This window comes from Lithobates pipiens, unplaced genomic scaffold (assembly GCF_037356315.1).
Source record: "Lithobates pipiens isolate NorthernLeopardFrog02 unplaced genomic scaffold, aLitPip1_a1.2 Scaffold_28, whole genome shotgun sequence".
NCBI classification, from domain to species: Eukaryota; Metazoa; Chordata; class Amphibia; order Anura; family Ranidae; genus Lithobates; species Lithobates pipiens.
Genome location: NW_027507789.1, coordinates 217,190,763 through 217,207,165, shown reverse-complemented (window position 1 = coordinate 217,207,165; position 16,403 = coordinate 217,190,763). Strand labels below are relative to the sequence as shown.

The following is a 16,403-nucleotide window of genomic DNA, read 5'->3' as shown; positions in this document are numbered from 1 at the left end:
CCATTTTTTTTTTTTACATTTTGGTGCAGGGTTCCCCTTAAAATACATACCAGACCTGAGTCTGGTATGGATTTAAGGGGGACCCCGACACCATTTTTAAAAACAAATTGGCGCAGGGTTCCCCTTAATATCCATACCAGACTTGAAGGGCCTGATATGGCTTTTGGGGGGGACCCCCACGCAATTTTTTTTTCACACTGTGGTTCTGGGTTCCCCTTAATATTCATACCAGACCCAAAGAGCCTGGTAATGGACTGGGGGGGGGGGGGGGACCCATGCCATTTTTTCAATGAGTTTTATCTATATTGCCGAAACCTGACAATTCATTATAGTTATCAGTTTTAAATGACAATTTTTCCTTTAGAAATGTCATTTTGCTGTGGTATTGTTCTAAACATGGGAAAAATGTGCCACTTTACAGGCATACTCTTGACCCCCCCCCCCCCCCCCCCGGCTAGATATTTAAAGGAATATTTCATTTTTTATTGTTTCAGTTTAAGCATCATTAAAATCACTGCTCCCGAAAAAACAGCAGTTTTAAAAACTTTATTTTGCATTGCTACATGCCCCCTGGGGCAAGACCCGGGTTCCCAAACCATTTTTATGGGAATAACTTGCATATTAGCCTTTAAAATTAGCACTTTTGGTTTTTCATGTTCGTCTCCCATAGACTTTAGTGGTGGTGTTCAGCGGCTTTCGAATTTGCCGCGAACACCGCATATTGTTCGAAGATCCGAACAACCAAAGTTCGCCCTTAATTTATGCTCAGGCCAGTTATTAGGCTTTTTTCCGGTGCTGGTTGAAAGTTTTTCACGGTTTTCAAAGAGAAAATACTGCATTTGGCCACTAGATGGCGTTAAGCATCATAAAAATTACTTAGCTTCACCTATTGTGCAAATAGGGCAAAGAAAAAAACGAATGTTATCAGACTATTTTCTGTGCTGGTTGAATGTTTTTCACTGATTTCAAATGAAAAATACTGCATTTGGCTACTAGATTGCATTAGGTCTCCAAAAAATGACTTAGCGTCATCTAGTATGCAAATGGGGCAAAAAAAAAAGTTATTAGGCTATTGTCTGTGCTGGTTGAATGTTTTTCACTGATTGTAAACGAAAAATACTGTATTTGGCCACTAGATGGCATTAAGTATCTTAAGAATTACTTGGCATCATCTAGTGTGCAAATGGGCCAAAAAAAAAACAAAAACAACGAATGTTATTAGGTTATTGTCTGTGCTGGTTAAATGTTTTTCTTCGAGTTACAACAGAAGATTTTGCATCTGGCCACCAGATGGCAAAAAGTATAATAAGAATGACATGGTGTCATCTAGAGGCCATGTGTCTTCAACCAGTGAAAAACATTCGACCAGCACAGGAAATAACCCAATACCATTCTTTTTTTTTTTGCCCCATTCACACAGATTTAATATACACGCATTTTCACTGAAGCTATTTTTTTAGGCTATTTCTGTGCTGGTTGAATGTTTTTCATAGATTTACAGAAAATACTGCATTTGGCCACTAGATGGAATTAAGCATCCATCTAGTGATGCTAATAATTACTTAGCATCATCTAGTGGCCATGCGTCTTCAATCAATGAGAAACATTCGAACAGCACAGGAAATAGCCTAATAACATTTATTCTTTTCCCCATTTGCACAGAATGAATGTACATGCACCTTCAGTGTGCAAATTGCTATGCAGATTATTTTATAAATATACCCATTTGGTTTTTTTTGTGCATGTTTACAGGTCCCCGTATGCCGCTTCCCTGAATTTCCAGGAGGATTATCACACACTCGTAACTAGGGTTGTTCCGATACCACTTTTTAAAGACCGAGTACAAGTACCGATACTCTTTTTCAAGTACTCGCCGATACCGATTACCAATACTTTTCTTTTAATGTCATGTGACAGTTTTCAGGGCACAATACAGATTAGGTGGCACTGATATGCAGCACTGATGAGTACTGACTGATGGCTGGCAATGATAGAAGGCAATGATAGGTGGCACTGACAGGTGGCTGGCACTGATAGATGGCATTGATAAGTGGCTGGCACTGATAGATGGAACTGACAGGTGGCTGGCATTGATAGATGGAACTGACAGGTGGCTGGCACTGATAGATGGAACTGACAGGTGGCTGGCACTGATAGATGGCATTGATAAGTGGCTGGCACTGATAGCTGGAACTGACAGGTGGCTGGCACTGATAGATGGCATTGATAAGTGGCTGGCACTGATAGATGGAACTGACAGGTGGCTGGCACTGATAGATGGCATTAATAAGTGGCTGGCACTGATAGATGGAACTGACAGGTGGCTGGCACTGATAGATGGCATTGATAAGTGGCTGGCACTGATAGATGGAACTGAAAGGTGGCTGGCACTGATAGATGGCATTGATAAGTGGCTGGCACTGATAGCTGGAACTGACAGGTGGCTGGCACTGATAGATGGCATTGATAGATGGCTGGCCCTAATAGATAGCATTGATAGATGGCTGGCACCGATAGATGGAACTGACAGGTGGCTGACACAGATAGATGGAACTGACAGGTGGCTGGCACTGATAGATGGAACTGACAGGTGGCTGGCACCGATAGATGGAACTGACAGGTGCCGGGCACTGATAGGTGGCTGAAACTGATAGGGGCACTTATGGGCATTGGGCACTGATAGATGGCATAGGTGGCTGGCACTGATCGATGGCTGGGTATAACAAGATGTCTGCTGCTGGCTTAGTGCGGCAGAGTGCAGGGTGTACCAAGATGGGCGTCGGAATGTCCAAACGCTTATGTCAACTCACGCACCACTTCGGTTGTTGCGCCGGGTTGCCTAATCTGATGAAACATCGGATCTGGCATCGGGAGCATTTGTTGCGAGTACAAGTACCCGTGCAAATGCTCGGTATCGGTCCCGATACCAATACTAGTATCGGGACAACCCGACTCGTAACCTCGCCATTTGCAAATCTCAGGACTACATGTCCTATCACTCTTACATTTCCTGGCATTCAAAAAATTCCCGGACGTGGGGCTGCTGCCTGTATTTACAGGTTCCTGTGCGACGCTTCCCTGAGCTTTCAGAAGGGTTGGCATACACTCGTAACCTCACCATTACAAATCTCAGAACTACATATCCCATCATTCTTGCCTATTCTGGAATTCAAATAATTTCCCGGATGTGGGGATGCTGCCTGAGTTTACAGGTTCCTGTGTGCCGCTTCCCTGAGCTTCCACTAGGGTTAGCAGAAGACACGCCTTCTGTTCCTCCTCCAGGGGAAGTGATTGGCTCTGGCTCTTGAGGCAGCACTGCCCCCTAGAGGAGGAATGTCTTCTGTAGGTTGTTCTCTGGGACTGCCTGAGCCCACACATGGTCCTGTAGTCAGATCCCGGGAGTGAGTGCACACTGAAAAGGGTGGCCCCCATGGGAACCTATAAGGGCAAGGCGCCACCCTAAAACAGAAAAAAAAAATGTGGGCCGGCACAAATTCAGGAAGGAATGGTTTCCTCTGCTGTAGCAAATTGGATCACACTTTGCCGAGGTTTTTCGCCTTCCTCTGGATCAACTGTGAGTGAACGTTTGTGTCTATGGGATTGTATTTTATTTATTTTTTTGGTTGAACTAGATGGATGGACTTGTGTCTTTTTTTTCCAACCTATGTAACTATGTAACCTTCAAAACATGGAGAAGCAGCACCAAGCAGGGCAGGAGACCTGATATTTCTCTGCTGCAGCTCAGTTAACACCTAAAAGTCTTGTCCCGCCCCCAGCCTGTGATTGGACAGTGAAAGGAAAAGCAGCAGACTGATGAGCTCATCTCTCTTCTCACATGATCGTTGCCATCAGGTTATATGATCTGCGCCAGGTGGCGCCTGCGTTGTTTTGCTGTTTTTTTATCCCTGCGATGTCTACTTTCTAAGGGAAGGGGGGGGGGTAGGAAAAAATTCAAAAGTAAAAACAATGTCACTTTAAAGGGACCCAATCGTTTGGAGTCAGCTGAGCGGACTATAGAACCCTCTCCCTCCCCCCCTAGCAGCGGATGGCCTCCATTGTGCATGCTCAAACCCCCTTTGATGCCTCTGCCAGGGAATGTGCATTCCTGGGTCGGCAATCTGTGTGCTGTCCATGTGTGGGGGGGGGGGGGGGATCTCCGGCTGATTTATGAGGGGCTCTCTCCCGTGTTATCTGTCAGACACAAAGAATGTGAGGAAAAGCTCCACTTCCAGAACATGTATGTTCCCTGAACAAGCCCCACGCTGTCAACAAAGCCAGCGCTGGCTCTGCTCCGACCACAGACAAAGCCGTTAACCTCATAGGGGCCGCCATTGTTCACCGAGCCCAAACAATGTTCTGATGACTTGGCTTTTTTTTTTTTTTCTTTTTACGATTATAATGTTGCTATTATTATTTAATTAACCGATTTTGCCCCCCCTCCCCCGGAAGATTTTACCCCCCCCCCCCTTCCTGACCAGAGCACTTTTTTTGCGATTCGGCACTGCGTTGCTTTAACTGACAATTGCGCGGTCGTGCGACCGTTGCATCCAAAAATTGACGTCCTTTTTTCCCCACAAATAGAGCTTTCTTTTGGTGGTATTTGATCACCTCTGCGGTTTTTAGTTTTTGCGCTATAAACATTATATATATATATATAATTATGTTTTTATATTATTCTGTACCCCTACATCTTGTACAATATCAAAAGAAAAAAAAGAAAAAAAAAAAATATATATATATATATATATATATATTAGATAGATATTTATAAAAACATAAAAAAAGAGCGAAAATTTTGAAAAAAACCCCCCAAAAAAACTATTTTCTTTACTTTTTGCTATAATAAATATCCCCCAAAAATACTATGGACTGTATGGACTAATTCTTATTAATTTATTTTGGGTATACCTTGTTGTGTCCCCCCCCCCGTTATTGATCCCTCGTGGTCCACCTTATAGCTTCCAGTGAGCTCTGACTCACACACTACCTGACAGTTCTGTGTGATATATTACATAGGAAGATATAAGGTAGTCAAGGTATTTCAGAAGCCCTGATGAAGGGGGATTGAAAACCCCCGAAACACAAAGGGGTGATGGTCGGGCTAGATGGCTTAACCTAGGAACCTCCACCGCAATGTAGGGGCACTCTGAAGGTTTGATGGCCTCCCAAATTGAGAAATCCAAATGAGATCAACAAACGAGACACCAGATGGTCATCTTAAGAACTGGATTCATTTATGGCAGATAACAATGTAACCATAGGAAGATAAAGGGTCAAGGTATTTCAGGAGCCCCAATGAAGGGGGATTGTAAACCCTCAAAACACAAAGGGGTGATGGTCGGGCTAGATGGCTTAACCTGGGAACCTCCACCACAATGCAGGGGCACTCCCAAGGGTTGATGGCCTCCCAGGTTGAGAAACCCTAATGAGATCAACAAAAGGGACACCAGATGGTCACCCTAGGTGTCCAGATTCATTTATGGCAGATAACAAAGTAACCATTGGGAAGATAAAGGGTCAACCCATTTCAGGAGCCCTGAAACACAAATGGGTGATAGCCAGGTTAGATGGCTTAACCTGGGAGCCTCCACCACAATGCAGGGGCACTCCGTAGGGTTGATGACCTCCCAAATTGAGAAATCCAAATGAGATTAACACAAGGGGCACCAGATGGTCACTTTAAGAGTCTGGATTCATGTATGGCAGATAAAAATGTAAACATAGGAAAATTAAGAGTCAACGCATTTCAGGAGCCCGGATGGAGGGGGGATTGTAAACCCTCAAAACACGTTGGATACCCTTTATCTAACTATGGATACGTTGTTATCCGCAATAAATGATTTCAGACTCCTAAGACCATTGACTGGCGCTCCTTTTGTTTATTTCATCTGGATTTCTCAGTTTGGGAGTCTATGGCCCCTATGTGTTTCGTGGGTTTACAACTCCTCTTTCTCAGCTCCCAAAACGCAATGACGCTTTATCTTCCTGTAGTTACATTGTTATCTTCAAAAAAATGATTCTGGAACTCTTAAGGCGACCGACCATCTGGTATCCCTGTCACTGTTCTCATTTGGATTTCTAAATTTGGGAAGCCATCACCCCTTGGGAGTGCCCCTGCATTTGATGTGGAGGCATCTAGGTTAAGCCATCAAGCCACGATGGACCAAAGATCCAAGTCCAGCACCATACGTCTACTCTGCCTGGAGCTTTTAATTATTCTTACAGACACGCAGCTGATATTAGGGGAACACAAATCCACTAACCCCGCCCATGTCCTCTTCCCAAAAGGCCCTTCAGCCTCTCCCAACCCTAAATGGGCGATAACATAGAACAGGGTCCGGGTCAAAGCATTGAAGAACGTCAGGAAAATACCTAAAAACACCTTCTAGTTTCCCAAGGTCTTAAAGTCAATAGTGTTATCTGAAATCTGTTCTCACACTGGGCTTTCCCACACCAGCAGAAAGCTGCAATGAGGCTTTCAGTGGGAGGGGCTGTTTTGTAGATTGATTGGAGGCGTTACCTTGGCAGGGGAGGGAGGGAAGAACCTCCTTTCTTAGACTATGCAGATATGGGGCAGGGCTGGAGATGTCTATAGAACGTCTGTCTATAGGCCTTACACAGGGATAAGGATCTTTATTTTCAAGCATGTGACTGTCGCTTTAAATCTCATTGGACGCAGCTGAAAATAACTGTCACTTTTTTTCTTGAAAAAAAATCCTTATTTCAGTGTGAATTGAGCCTTTTGTGTTTCATCTCTGCATGTGGCTGTTTAGCGGAAAGTGGCCTTTAATTAATGGCGGTGCATGTCCCCCTCCTCCCATTACCGCTGTGCCCCGTGTTTAGACTCTGCCCCCCACCCCATCCCCCCCCCCCCCAGATGATTCATATTTTAGCAATTTAAAACAAACACGACGTGCGATTCCTCTCCGCAATGGTAAAAACTGGTGCAGCCGCTGACATTAAGTATGAAGCATAAAATATGCCTCCACGCCGCTAGAGCATCATCATTAATAGCCGGCGTTGTGTGTACGCTTTACACTACTATATCAATGCAAGAGTCTCGCCGGGCACCATTAATATCTGAAATGAATATCCCGTCCAAAAACACTGGATGTGCGAGGAAGGGGGAACGGCTTGTTTTTTCCACCCCCCCTTTCTGCTGACCTGCATTTTACTTTTTCATCCAAATGAGAAGCTGCTAATTATATGTAAGTTATTGCACTGAGCTGGAGATGACTTATGGCTTCCTGCTGCTCCCCTATCTGCACCGAGGCTGCCGGCCCTGAACAATGGAAGACTGTCAGCCTGGACTTACTGTATACACTGTATACGGGCTGTGTGTTACTACAGGCCTGGGCCTTGCTGTATACAGGCTGTGTGTTACTACAGACCTGGGCCTTACTGTGTACACTGTATATGGGCTGTGTGTTACTACAGGCCTGGGCCTTGCTGTATACACTGTATACGGGCTGTGTGTTACTACAGGCCTGGGCCTTGCTGTATACCCTGTATACGGGCTGTGTGTTATAATAGGCCTGGGCCTTACTGTGTACACTGTATACAGGCTGTGTGTTATAATAGGCCTGGGCCTTACTGTGTACACTGTATACAGGCTGTGTGTTATAATAGGCCTGGGCCTTACTGTGTACACTGTATACAGGCTGTGTGTTACTACAGGCCTGGGACTTACTGTATACACTGTATATGGGCTGTGTGTTATCACAGGCCTGGGCCTTACTGTATACACTGTATACGGGCTGTGTGTTATAATAGGCCTGGGCCTTATTGTATACACTGTATACAGGGCTGTGTGTCATCACAGGCCTGGGCTCCCAATGTCACATCTCTAAAGCCAGACCGGTCCGCATTTTACAAATGTAAACTATACATAACCAAATCACTAAGCTTTAAAATGTTAAAGGAAATTCAAAGTTATTTTAATTTTTTTTTCATTTGAAGCCTTCATTAAAATACATTTACTGACCACTTTATTAGGTACACCTGTTCAATTGCTTGATAACACAAATTGCTATTCAACCAATCACATGGGGCAGCATTTAGGCATCTAGACATGGTGAAGATGACTTGGTGAAGTTTAAACTGAGCATCAGAATAGGGGAAGAAAGGGGATTTAAGTGGCGTGGTTGTTGGTGCCGGACGGACTGGTCTGAGTATTTCAAAAACTGCTGATCTACTGGAATTTTCACGCGCAACCATCTCTCAGGATTATAGAGAATGGTCTGAAAAAGAGAAAATATCCAGTGATCGGCGGTTGTGTGGAGGAAAATGCCTTGTTGTCAGAGGAGAATGGGCAGACAGGTTCCAGGTGATAGAAAGGCAAAAGTAACTCAAAGAACTACTTGTTACATCCAAGGTATGCAGAATACCATCTCTGAACAAACATCACATCGAACCTTGAAGCAGATGGGCTACAGCAGCAGAAAATTGTACCAGGTGACACTCCTGTCAACTAAGAACAGGAAATTGAGGCTACAATTGGCACAGGATCACCACAATTGGACAATAGAAGATTGGAGAAACGTTGCCTGGTCTGATGAGTCTGGATTTCAGCCGCAACATTCAGACGGTCTGGTCAGAATTTGGTGTAAACAACATGAAAGCATCGTGCCTTGTATCACCAGTTCAGGCTGGTGATGTAATGGTGGGGGGGATATTTTCTTGGCACACTTTTGGGCCCCTTAGTCCCAATTGAGCATGGTTTAAACACCACGGCCTACCTGAGTATTGTTGCTGACCATGTCCATCCCTTTATGACTACAGTGTCCCCATCTTCTGATGGCTCCTTCCAGCAGGATAATGCACCATGTCACAAAGCTCCAATCATCTCACCACTGGACAATGAGGTCACTGTCCTCCAATGTCCTGCACACTCACCAGATCTCATCCAATAGAGCACCTCCAATGTCCTCCACACTCACCAGATCTCAATCCAATAGAGACCCTCCAATGTCCTCCACACTCACCACATCTCATCCAATAGAGACCCTCCAATGTCCTCCACACTCACCAGATCTCATCCAATAGAGACCCTCCAATGTCCTCCACACTCACCAGATCTCAATCCAATAGAGACCCTCCAATGTCCTCCACACTTACCAGATCTCATCCAATAGAGACCCTCCAATGTCCTCCACACTCACCAGATCTCATCCAATAGAGACCCTCCAATGTCCTCCACACTCACCAGATCCCATCCAATAGAGACCCTCCAATGTCCTCCACACTCACCACATCTCATCCAATAGAGCAGTGGTTCTCAACCTCAGTCCTCAAGTACCCCCAACAGGCCATGTTTGCAGGTTCTCCTTTATATTGCACAGATGCTTTAAATCAGAGTCAATGGCTTGGTATTTCGGGACAGCTATATTATCTAAGGCTATGTTTCCCGTATTGCATCCCCAAAGTCGTGCGATATTACCGCGATTTTACGCCGCGACTTGAAGCAATGCCTGTGTGTTCTTGAGGTCCATGGACCTCAAGTGGCATCAAAGTGGGACCAAAGTAGTGCAGGGACTACTTTTAAGTCGCTGCGTCTTGAAGCCGCATAGATATGAACGGTACTCATTGGGTAAGACTTGTCATGCGACTTTTCAGTCCCAAACCGCACGAAAAGTCGCACTAGTGGAAACCTAGCCTTAGAGAAATTCCCGAAACTGCGTGATGCTATCATGTCACTATGGACCAAAATCTCTGAGGAACGTCTCCAACACCTTGTTGTATCTACGCCTCCAAGAATGAAGGCAAAAGGGGGTCCAACCCGGGACTAGCAAGGTGGACCTAATCAAGCGGCTGCCTAGGGTAATATCATTACCCTGCCATGAAGGTCCTTGTTTAGGCACTTCCTGTTATAGGGTGACACTCTGTGACGTGGTGACCACACAGAAGCACACTTGGTAGACAGTTGCCACCCTACAACAGGAAGCGCCTGGACCTTCATCAGGGATTTTATCAACTTAAATTGCAATTTTACAAAGACCGAAAAACCACTTCTGAAATGACGAACGTTGAAGCTCGCCTCAGTGACCGTGTCATACGAACCGATGTGCAGAAAACATCTCTAGCCTCTAAACGAGAGATGAAGCACAATGCCTGACCCCCCCCTCCTGCAACAGAGCCAGGAGGTCTCGGTGATGGATCGATCGCGGCGGTACGCCCTATACCACCGAATCCCCACTCGAAAAAAAAGGCGAAATGAGGTGACATCTCTAGCAGACAGCCTGATCCATGGCGTGCAAACCAATTTCCCCATCGCACTGCCGAATACACCGCCGTTCGCTCACCGGGCCCTTCCATTCTCTGCAGACTGTATAATGAAATGAGGAATCTGGTGGCTAAAATGCCCCATTGACAGTGGCGGCCCCCGGGGGCCTCCCGTAGAGCGAACGCCTATTGTACACCGGGAGGTGACATTTCCCCCCGCCGCAGAGACAGCGCGCCGAACGCGTAAGTACCTGGCCTGAATGGGAGTGGAGTCTGAAGTTAAGTCATTATTGCATTACTATAATTTATATAATTTAAGTGCATGTTGATTTTCCACTTGTAATATACATGGCTGGGTCACATTCATTTAGCACGGCGGGGGGACGCGGTCCATGGCAATGAAGCTCTGCGGGGTAGAGCGCTACTAAGTATCCGGGAGATTGACAACATTAATAGCCAAGGGAACGGCATTTGCCTGACAATGTCGAGACCGTGCCGGCTCATTCACAGAACAATTACTGGCCGTAAAGTAATGCAGATCAGCCAGACAGGAACACTCAACCCCCGGCCGAAAGCGTATCACCTGCCACTCATACTTCCCAACGCGCCCCCCCCCCCCCCCCCGGATTAGGGGCTTATTCTCAAGTGCGGACGCTTTGTTGCCATATCGGCGCCTTAAAAAAAGGCACAGTTTGTTCCGAAGATTCTCAGCAGTCGATCATTTCATCTTTTCGTTATAAAAGGCGGAATTAACGCCAGGTGCGTTACGTTTCAGCAGGATTATCCTTGTGCTCGTGAAGCCCAATAAGGTGCTTTTAATGAGTAGGATGTTTCTCTGGCGCTCAATCAGTCGAATACGCTCATATGCCGTCTGTCCCCCCCCCCCCCGTTGGCACATGTGATGGCAGCAGAAGCCAATTGGCTCCAAAGTGTTGCCCCTCCCTCTCCTCCTAGGAGGACAAAGGAGGCTGATAGAAAGACAGATTTAGGTACTTTTATTAGCTGTGTGAACTAATACGTTTAATTCTTTTTAGAGAAAACAAAAAAACTGCATTAAATTGATTGTAAACCTAGAATTAGTTTTTCTTTAAAAATAATAAATATATCATATTTACGTGCTCTGTGTAATGGTTTGCACAGAGAAGCCCCCCCCCGATCCTCCTCTTCTCTGGGGTCCCCAGTTGGCGCTCCTGGCTTCTTCTCACTACCGAGTGCCCCCCCCCCCCATAGCAAGCCACTTGCTGTGGAGGATGGGGGAAAAAGGGAAAAGCACACACAGTGCCACATCCGTATATATCAATGATTTGTACATTGAGCCCTTGTGCATCACGTCTACGCGTTTCGCCCTAAAGGCTTCCTTGGGACGCGGTAAAAAGGTTCAAAGACATACCAAGAAAGAGCAGGATAAATCTCACCGTATTCAAATGGGCTACGCCTCAAGCCCAAAAGTCACAGCAAACGGGTCAAATCCAAAAAATGTGGGGAGTATCTGCCAAGTAGTGGAGGCACCTTGCAGGTTCCCCCCCGATCCTCCTCTTCTCGGGGTCCCCAGTTGGCGCTCCTGGCTTCTTCTCACTACCGAGTGCCCCCCCATAGCAAGCCACTTGCTGTGGAGGATGGGGGAAAAAGGGAAAAGCACACACAGTGCCACATCCGTATATATCAATGATTTGTACATTGAGCCCTTCTGCATCACGTCTACGCGTTTTGCCCTAAAGGCTTCCTTGGGACACAGTAAAAAGGTTCAAAGACATACCAAGAAAGAGCAGGATAAATCTCACCGTATTCAAATGGGCTACGCCTCAAGCCCAAAAGTCACAGCAAACGGGTCAAATCCAAAAAATGTGGGGAGTGTCTGCCAAGTAGTGGAGGCACCTGTGCAGGTTCCCCCCCGATCCTCCTCTTCTCGGGGTCCCCAGTTGGCGCTCCTGGCTTCTTCTCACTACCGAGTGCCCCCCCCCCCATAGCAAGCACCTTGCTGTGGAGAATGGGGGAAAAAGGGAAAAGAACCCACAGTGCAAAAAAAAAAATATATATATAGTTTATTAATGAAGAAATACATAGTATCATAACAGTTTTCAAAATAGATTAAAACTCGTATAAAAAAATTATACATTTGTACTTTGAGCCCTTGCGCGTCGCGTCTACGTGTTTCACCGTAAATGCTTCCTCAGGACACGGAATAGAGGTTCAAAGACATAACAAGAAAGAGCAGGATAAATCTCACCGTCTTCAAATGGGCTACGCCTCGAGCACAAAAGTCACAGCAAAAATGTGGGGAGTGTCTGCCGAGCTGTGGAGGCACCTGTGCAGGTTTGCCTCCGAGCCAACTCTGTGTGTCCATTGACACACAGAGCGTAGCTTGGCCCACGCCCCCATTCCCACCTTATTTGCCGTGATTGACAGAAGCAGGAGCCAATGGCTCCCTCTGCCATCTCTGAGCCAATATGCAGGGAGAAAGCCGAGGGAGCCTCTGCTCTCATGCCCTCAGAACTACTTTAAATGGTGTCTACATACACTATATTACCAAAAGTATTGGGACGTCTGCCTTCACACACATACGCGCACTTTAAACCCCTTTTACACTGGGGCGGTTTTCAGGCGATTTAGCGCTAGAAATAGCCTCTGCTATGCGCCTGAAAACCGCCTCTCATTTATTCTAGTGTGACTTTTCACATTGGGGCGGTGCACTTGCGGGATGGGAAAAAAAGTCCTTGCAGCAGCATCTTTGGGGCGGGTTGGGAGCGCTGTATACATCGCTCCTAAAACGCACCCCTGCCCATTCAAATCGCCTTGAAAGCGCCACAAAATGGGAGTTTGTAACCCCTTTTTTATGGTTAAAAGCTATCGACCGAAAACCGCTAAAATGAGCAGCACTTTACCGTGAGCGCGGCCCCAGTGTAAAAGGGGTCTTAATGGCATCCCAGTCTTACTATGTAAGATTCAATATGGAGTTGGCCCACAGCTTCCACTCTTCTGGGAAGGCCGTCCACAAGGTTTAGGAGTGTGTCTATGGGAATGTTTGACCATTCTTCCAGAAGCGCATTTGGGAGGTCAGGCACTGATGTTGGACAAGAAGGCCTGGCTCCCAGTCTCCACTCTAATTCATCCCAAAGGTGTTCAGGACTCTGTGTAGGCCGGTCAAGTTCCTCCACCCAACACTCGCTCATCCATGTCTTTATGGACCTTGCTTTGTGCACTGGCGTGCAGTCATGTTGGAACAGGAAGGGGCCATCCCCAAACCACTGCCGCCCGTGAACCAAGAACCCAGTGACAGAATACCTGACTAAACAACCTAACAAACAGTAGTCCTAACTATATACAAAAAGCAGCAGGATAAGTGGTAGGAGCAAAATCATGGATAAGGATCACACTGGAGCGAGAGGCACTAGCAGGAGAGGACCTAAATACCCTCCCAGCAGCCAGCATCAGGTGGAAACTGATTACTGGGATCGGCTGGGAGACACCCGCCGGTGGACACCAAAACTACAACCTTCTGCTCTGGGAAGCACAGTGCCACCAGCAGGTGGATCCAGGTCCTGACGCTCATGACGTAACTGACCCACGTCATTATTAGGGGATGTGCGCCCACACATGAACAGGAAGCCTCTGGAAGAAGGGCCGTGCAGTTTTCAGGGAACTAAAAAGTACAAATATTGAAATTAAAAAAAAGGAAATTACTTTTTAAATCCTAACAAGCTTAATTATACCTTCACCTTCTGATACCTGGGGTCCTCCTTGGTTTTTCATCTGACATGTGTTGGAATGGTTAAGCCCCCCGGTACCCATATGGGAGAGCGGCTTCCTTCATTAACGTCTTTTTTAATCTCCCCAGAAAGGGGAGGGGGAGACCCCCACATGCAGCTCCACTTCCGCTCCATATGTACGAGGAGCGACTCTCCATTAAAGTCAAATCGTTTATATACCGAGTGGGGCCATGTTCTACATCTGCCAACAAAATCCACCACATGGAGCTCGTAAATAGTTATTTCATCTGTAAAGCAACGCGCCAGCTCAGTTTCCTTAACAACTGGACTCCCTGCCACAGCAAACGCCTGATATGACTTACTGCAATAATACAAAGGGAATGGATCTACGCGGCATTAAAAGAGAACTCCACCCAGCATCAAAAATGCAGCATTGAGAGAAATTTTACGTGGTTAAAATACAATGCCATATCCTTTCTTGTCCTGGGGCCCCCCCTGTTAAAATCAGAGGGCTGGGGTTCCCGCATTGTGCCTCAACCTTCCTCCTAACCACATTCAGGAGGGTGTATTTACTGGAGATCCGACCACTGAGTTCTCTCCACCAACAATGAATAAAGAGTAATAGCAGAGGGGGAGGGAGAGTGGGGACCACCTCCATTAGAAAGGGGGCGCTGTACAATCCAACAGTCTGAATGACTCCCCAAGAATGCTATCACAGGCCTTTACACGGGTATAAGGGAGATGTTGTACCTGCCACAAGACATTTTCAGTACCGAACCCTGAGATTCTTTATTCTACCCCCCCAAAAAAAGTAACAATATGTATTATGCAGTGCTGGAACATGGTCTTCTAGAGTCCAGGGCAAACATGCTAAACTGCGCCCCCCCCCCCCCCCCCCCACGATGTATGAGTATTACGTGGCAACAAAGAAATGAACACTAATCCCTTTCACTCACCCTAAGCATAATTTTCCTTCCTCCCGGTACAAATCATTCCCCCTGCTGAAATCCCCCCTCCCCCAGCACAAATGCGCCCCCCCCAAAAAAAATCACCCCTCCTAGCACAAAATCTCTACCCCTAAAAATTCCCTATTTCCCCTCCCAGTACACATCTTCTCTCCCCCCGCCAGCACAAATCCCCCCCCCCCCCCAAATCCTCCCTCTAAGCACAAATCTTCTTCTCTCATTCCCCTTCCCCACACAAAGCCCCCTAAATTAACACTCTTATACCACGTACACACGACCGGACTTTTCGAGGGACTAGGTCCGACAGACTTTCGACGGAGTTCTGACGGACTTTCCGAATGAACGGGCTTGGCCACACACAATCACACCAAAGTCCGACGGATTCGAACGTGATGACGTACGACCGGACTAGAATAAGGAAGTTCATAGCCAGTAGCCAATAGCTGCCCTCGCGTTGGTTTTTGTCCGTTGGACTAGCATACACACGAGCGGATTTCTCGTAGGAACTGGGTCCGGCGGAAAAATTTGAAGCATGTTCCATTTCTAAAGTCTGTCGGATTTTTGCAAATCAAAAGTCCGCTGCAGCCCACACACGATCGAATGGTCTGCCGGAATCGTTCCGTCGGACCTTTGATGTTGAAAAGTCCGGTCGTGTGTACGCGGCATTAGCATACTCCCACAAATTTCCCCTCCTAGAACAATACTTACCCTCTGCCACCCTCCAAGTTCCCCCTTGCAACAAAAATCCCCTCCCCCCCAATCTCCTTGCGGTGCCCCCTTCACCTCACATGATACCACAGTGCCCAGGGCAGCCGATCCCTTCTGCCCACCCCTTGTCCCGGCCCTAGTATTATGTACATCCACCAACAGCAGTTACAGTATGAAAAAAAATGAACTTCACCAGTATGGAAATTGGGATATATAATGATAGATGCCGTATAAGGCAACACAATATTGACAAAATTCCTGGAAGTAATGGAGGGGAGTCAGCAGCTTCGAAAACCCGCCACCCCTGACCCCCCCCCAGTACCATCTTTATATATCTCCAGTCCTGAAAATCTCCTCAAATGTTTTCATACTCATCTAAGCCCTTGTGCACACGGTCGGAGATTCCGTCGGAATGTGTCCGATCGGAACGTTTTGTCGGATATTCCGACTGTGTGTGGTCTGCATCGGACTGTTTCCGTCGGAATATCCGCCGGACCAACTTTTCCAACTTGCCGGAAATATTTTCCGACAAAATGCTCCGATCGTACACACTCCGATCATGTGTAGAGAATTTCCGATCAGACAAAGTGCCACGCATGCTCAGATCAAATTCCTACATCAAAGCTATTGGCTACTAGCCTGAACATAGTCCCGTCGTAACGAAATAACGTCATCACGTCGGATTTTCCGACAACTTCGTCCGACCGTGTGTATACAACAGTTTCGGACAAAATCCGAAATAGTAATACACGTGATCAGTTCTGCTTGTTCTGGGTATTAATAAAACCTTACAATCATGTGG

At 46.5% G+C, this 16,403-nt stretch overlaps 1 protein-coding gene across 1 annotated transcript in view; it reads right to left on the bottom strand.

The window, feature by feature from the left end:
* Positions 1–16,403, bottom strand: part of TSHZ2 (teashirt zinc finger homeobox 2) — a gene marked incomplete at its 5' end in the record, with an annotated part of 226,258 nt that overhangs the window by 40,635 nt on the left and 169,220 nt on the right.